The following is a 6,069-nucleotide window of genomic DNA, read 5'->3' as shown; positions in this document are numbered from 1 at the left end:
CTGAACCACGTCTCTGTAATCTCTGTGATAATCCCAGCCATGTTCCTAACCATGCCCTGAGTTCATCCCACTTCCCTGTTAGTCCCCTTACATTGAAATAATGTTTGACCTCCTATTTCCTGACCTATCATTGGGTTAACTCTCTGACATATGTGTACAGATCAGCTGAACCCCCTAGACATTAATTTCAGGTTTTCTCACCACTTTAAACAGAAGCGTTCTGCTTTTTCTATTCTTCCTGCAGATCTGAACCTGCCCTCCCTCAGGGACAAAACCTCCCTGGGTCTGAATGTGTGAAAGTGTGGAGGATAACTCCCTGGATATATTCAGGAAGGAGCCTGATGATCCTTTTCCAGATTAAAGACATCACGGAGTATGGAGAGAAAGTGGCGTCGAGATCGAGGATCAGCCGTCATCGTACTGAATGGGAGAGCAGGATCAGAGGGGCTGAATGGCCTCCTCCTGCTCCTGGTTTCTCTGTTTCAGTTCAATGTCCTCCAGAACATCACACCCTGAGAACTCTCTGGGACTGTATCAGGGAAGCACCACAGTCTCTGTTTTCAGTCAGACATTGCTCCATCTTGAGAATGGGATGTGTGTTTGCAGAGGCTGTTTACACTCGGTCTGGGGAGGGACATGGTCCCCAGGATTCCTGATGGTGTCTCAGTAAAACCCTCACAGCAAGGCCTTCCTTGCTCTTTACCCTCTGCCATGGGGATCCCATGAAGATTGATGGGAGACAGTGTCAGTGGAATGCTCAGGGTCTAATTCCTTCACGTGGATGAGAGAAGGTCTCCAATTGGGACTGAGAGAAACATTGATGCCTGTGGGACTAAAGGGTCAGTGACAGAACGGATACACCATCGGCTCAGAGACAGAATACAGGGCAGAGGTTAATGCGGCTTTCAGATTGGAGGGAGCTCCAGGCTCAGACACGTTTGGAACTGTTTGCAGCAAAACAGAATTGGTCCCTGGTCAAGTTTCACTGCAGGCTGTAGTAACCTGATGCCTTTTCTCACTCTCTTCCTCCAATCCCTGGTAAGATCTGCTCCTGCATTATTTGTCCTCCTAACTGCACTAGCCTGTTCAATTAAGACCAGAAGACATAGGGGTGGAAGTAAGGCCATTCGACCCATCGAGGGCACCCCGCCATTTAATCATGGCTGATGGACATTTCAACTCCACTGACCCGTACTCTCCCCATAGCCCTTCATTTCTTGAGAGATCAAGAATTTATCAATCTCTGCCTTGGAGAGATGTCCCAGCCTCCACTGCACTCCATGGCAATGAATTCCACAGATCCACCACTCTCTGGCTGAAGAAAAGTCTCCTCATTTCCTTTCTAAATTGACCCCCTGTAATTCTAAAGGCTGTGCCCATGGGTCCTAGTCTCCCCTCCGAACGGAAACAGCTTCCCAGTGTCCACCCGTTCTAAGCCATGCATTATCTTGTAAGTTTCTCTTCGATCTCCCCTCAACATTCGAAACTCTAATGAATACAATCCCATGATCCTCAGCCATTCATCGTGTGTTCGGCCTACCATTCCTGGGATCATCCGTGTGAATCTCCACTGGACACGTTCCAGTGCCAGTATGTCCTTCCTGAGGGGTGGGTCCCAAAATTGGACACAGTATTCTAAATGGGACCTAACTAGAACTTTATGAAATCTCAGAAGCTGCTTTTACATTCCAACCCTCCTGAGATAAATGACAACATTACATTCACTTCCTTAATCACGGACTCCACCTTCCAGTTGACCGTTAGAGAATCCTGGGCGAGCACTCCCAGATCCCTTTGTACTTCGGCTTCATTGCTGGGCTTTGTCTCTGAAGTTGAAAAACCCCGTACCTCCTCTTCACAATTTACTTTCCAATCAATCTGTGTCAAATCTGTTTCACAATCTAAGCCTGTCCTGATCTGGTGCCATTTGGAAATCAAAATACCCTTCAGTCCCTTCCTGATGAAGGGCTTATGCTCGAAACGTCGAATTCTCTATTCCTGAGATGCTGCCTGGCCTGCTGTGCTTTGACCAGCAACACATTTGCAGCTAACTCACTTTTTAGATTAGAATTAGTCTAAACATTGTGGCACAGACAGGGAACACAGAGGGCGAACACCTTCAACATCTTAACATCTTATCTGGGCTGATAGCAATTGTTCCAGTTAACCTGAGAATATAACTTTTAAAACAATTTTGTGATTTACATGTGAAACAAGTGAAACGACCACGGTCATTCTCACAGATGGGAGACTTAAACAATCGAGGTATTTTTCAATGAGTAATTTCAGTTACATCACACTGTAAACTTTTGCTATAAGTTCTGTGTTTTACAATTGTGTACTCCACAACCACCTGATGAAGGAGCAGCGCTCCGAAAGCTAGTGCTTCCAAATAAACCTGTTGGACTATAACCTGGTGTTGTGTGATTTTTAACTTTGTACGCCCCAGTCCAACACCGGCATCTCCAAATCAGGGTAAAGTGGGAGACTGTGAAAGGCAGAGAGCAGTGGGATCTTGCTGTGCTCTTGGTGTCGCTGCTGTATTTTATTTCAAATCGATTCTTATTTCCCTCTCAGTCTGTTCCCCCCACCCCGAGGAGGGGATTAGATCCAGGAGCTGAAATTCAGGACGGTGCAGAGACAGAGGGAATCAAATCATTTCTGCCCCGAGGAATCATCAGACCAGAGCCAGAACCAGAGAGAGAGAGAGGGAGTGAGACAGCGAGAGAGAGAGAGAGAGAGACAGCGAGAGAGAGAGAGGGAGAGAATAATCAGAAACTGTCCCATCTCCTTGTTCAGTCACACACACACACACACACACACACACACACACACATCGGGGAAAGGAATTGCGGAGTTCAGGCCGTCTCTGGGATTTTTCTCACAAGGACCGAGTTCGGGGCTGGGGTGGGCACAAAGGGACAAAAAGATGGAGAGGGAGTTGCTGCACAGTCTGATCCCACAGATGTCACTGCCTCCCTCTCTCACTCCAGCTCCCATCTCTACCTCTGTGTTCCCAACTCTCTCTCTGTCTATCCCACAACATTCCTTTAATCCCCATCCTTCCCAACTCCACCCTGTTCACATTCCCCTGTACATTCCCCTCCTACAGATCTCTGGGCCCTCCCTTGTTCCCGGGAACTGTTGAAATGTTCAATCTGCACCTCTCCCTCCCCACCCCCACCTCTCCCTGTCAGCCCTGTGGGATCTTGCTGTTCCTGCCTGAGGATTATTCTATCTGTTTAATACCATCACCCCCTCCCCGTCTCTCATTAGCTGTCTGTTGTATCTCTCTCTCTCTCTCTCTCGCTCTGGCTTTCTCTCCCTCCCTGTGTCTGCCCTTTTCTCTCTCTCACCCTCTGTCCTTATGTCTTTCCCCTGGGTGTTTTGTTCTCTCTCTCTGTCCTGTTCTCTCCCTGGGTTTTACACTCTCTCTGGTCTGCCCTCTGTTTCTCTCCCGGGGAGTTCATTCCGTGGGATCTTTCTCTGTCCTTTGCTGGCTCTGCCTCGGTGTTTCTTTCTCTCTCTTTCCCTGGTTGCACACAGTGTCTCTCCCTCTCTGTCTCTCTCTCTCTCTCTCCCAGCAGCTCTGTCCTCTGTCTGTCTGTCTGTCTGTCTCTCTCTCTCTCCCCGGGATCTTTCTCTGTCCTTGGCTCGCTCTCTCTGTCTGTGTCCCTCCCTCTGTCTCTGTCCCTCACCTTGCTTGCTTTCTCTCCCTCCACCTCCCTATCTGTCCCTCCCTCCCCCTGTCTTGCTGTTCCTGCCCCTTGGGTTAGATTTGGCCTCAGTACCACTTGGTGCCGTACATGCTGTTAACACCGTGGGATCTTGCTGTTCTCTGTGTCTCCCATTGTTGTCCAAACGGTGGGTGGGGGTGGGAGAGATAAAGCCCCTTTCCCACTGAGCAGGGTGGCTGGGGGAAGCCTGGGATCTTGCTGTGCATGAAGAGACACACAGTCAAAAGGCCAGTCAGTCAGTGCACATCCTCCCTCTCACCCCACCCCCTTCAGCCCAGGGGCTAGGACTTAGTGAGGGGGTAAAAGGGGTGGGCAATTGTGGACGATGGAGACCCATGGGGGCATTTATATCCAGTGGGAACGGCGAGCAGGGTATATTGGTACAGGGGCAGTTTGAGGGAGGGGCAATTAGAGCAGGACAAGGTGTTAAGGGGGCAAAATGTTTGGGAGAAAGTGCAAGAGTTGGGTTAGGGGAGGGGCGAAAAGTCCAGGGACAGGCAGAAATGCAGGGGCAGGAAAATGGGGATGGGGTTGGGGTGGTGGAAGTTGCTGAGTTGGGGCAGGTACAAAACCTGGGGAGAGCAGAAAAAAAGGGGGAAACAAAATGAGTATAATGATATTCCCCTTCTTCCCCACTACCCCCCGCCCCTCATTTTTGACTCTGCCCTCAGTTCTGAGCACAATTGGCAGGGGGCAACATTACTGGGGGGCAAAACAGAGACATACAATAGTGGGCACAGGGGTGGCATAAAATATGGGGGAGGGGGAACGGAGGGAGTGTCTATTGGGGAGGTTAGTGGTGGGAGGGGAATAAAGCTACACTGGGAGGGGGCATTTAGACAGGAGGCCGTGCTGGGGTTGGGAGGTATTTAGTGGGGGGGTGGAACAGATACAATACCGTAATTGGGGGGAATATTTGGGGAAGGGTCAGGCTGTGCGGGGGAATCAGATAAAGCCCCTTTCTCAGAGAGGGGAGAGGTGACGGGAGACTGGGATCTTGCTGTGCCCCCCCCACGGCCAGCCTCCTCACACGCTCTCTGTGTGGGTTGGTCAGGATGGGGGGTAACAGGGAGAAGAAGTGCCCACAGGAAGCGATGATTTGATGGGGGGGCTATTTGGGGGCAAGCCCTGAGGAGAACAGGACAGGACCCCTCTCACATCAGGAGGGGCTAGGCACGCTGGGCCGAATGTCCTCTTCCTGGGGTGTGAGGGAATCTGGGACTGGGATCTTGCTGTACGTCGATGGTGTTGGGGGCGGGGTGCACTCACAGGCCACTTAGACTCATTTACCCAAAGCCCAGGGGTGGGGCTCAGCAGGGGGAGGGAGGGGGTATAGAGGACATGGAGGGTGGGGGGATAATGGAAGGGAGGGTCATGGACAAAAAGAGGCTTACACTTTGGGGGGGGGTGGAGGCAAAATGCAGGGGGTGACAAATGCGGAAGGGGGTCATATAATTGGTGCAGGGGCCAAAACTTGGGAAGGGGCATAAAATCAGAGGAGGGGTTACAAAATGAGGGCACAGGCCCAGTATTGATCCTTAACCCCCCCCCTCCTTCCAGATCTGGGTGCCAACCAGGAGGGGAGCAAAACATGAGGTGGGGATACGATTTGGGGAGGGGTGAAGGATTGCGAGATGCTAAATTGTGGGCGCTTCAGGATCAGGGGAGAAACTAGGGGAGGGGGGAATTTGATTTGGGGGTGGTAGTGAGGAGTGTTTTGGCAGGCGGGATGTGGAGGGGTGTAAAGGTACACGGGAGGGGGGGAAGGAGGGGGAAATAAGACATTGGCATGGGGGGTATTGGGTGAGGGGCTGCCAAATTGGGGGGGACAGACAACATCTTAGTGGGGGGGGGGGGTCAGAAATATTTGGTGCAAACTGAGGAGCAGGAGGTGATGGGGAAAGCCCCTCCCTCAGTGTTTGGTGGGGGGAGGGGAGAAAGAGGGTGCTACAGGGAACAGCTGGAGATGGGATCTTGCTGTGCCGACCGCTCTCAGTCAAAAGGTCAGAGAGAGTGTCTGCTCTCTGGGTGGGGCCACAGCGGGGTATCAGGGATGAGAGTTCTCTGTCAGGAGTGGGGGGGAGTTCAATGAGAGGCCTTTCAGGGGCAAGACCTGAAGGGAGTCCGGGGGTGGGGGCAGGACATGGGGCATTTAATGGGGGGGGCGGAGATAGACACGATGGGCTGAATGTCCACCTGGGATTGTGGGACTGGGATCTTGCTATGCAGCAAATAGGGATGGGGGCACGGTCCATAAGGACTTATGTACCCCTCCCACACCCCGGCCCAGGGGAGAGCTCAGCAAGGGGGGGTGGGAGGGTATCTCTGACAT

This window comes from Hemiscyllium ocellatum, chromosome 38 (assembly GCF_020745735.1).
Source record: "Hemiscyllium ocellatum isolate sHemOce1 chromosome 38, sHemOce1.pat.X.cur, whole genome shotgun sequence".
Lineage (NCBI taxonomy): Eukaryota > Metazoa > Chordata > Chondrichthyes > Orectolobiformes > Hemiscylliidae > Hemiscyllium > Hemiscyllium ocellatum.
This window is presented reverse-complemented; position numbering follows the sequence as displayed.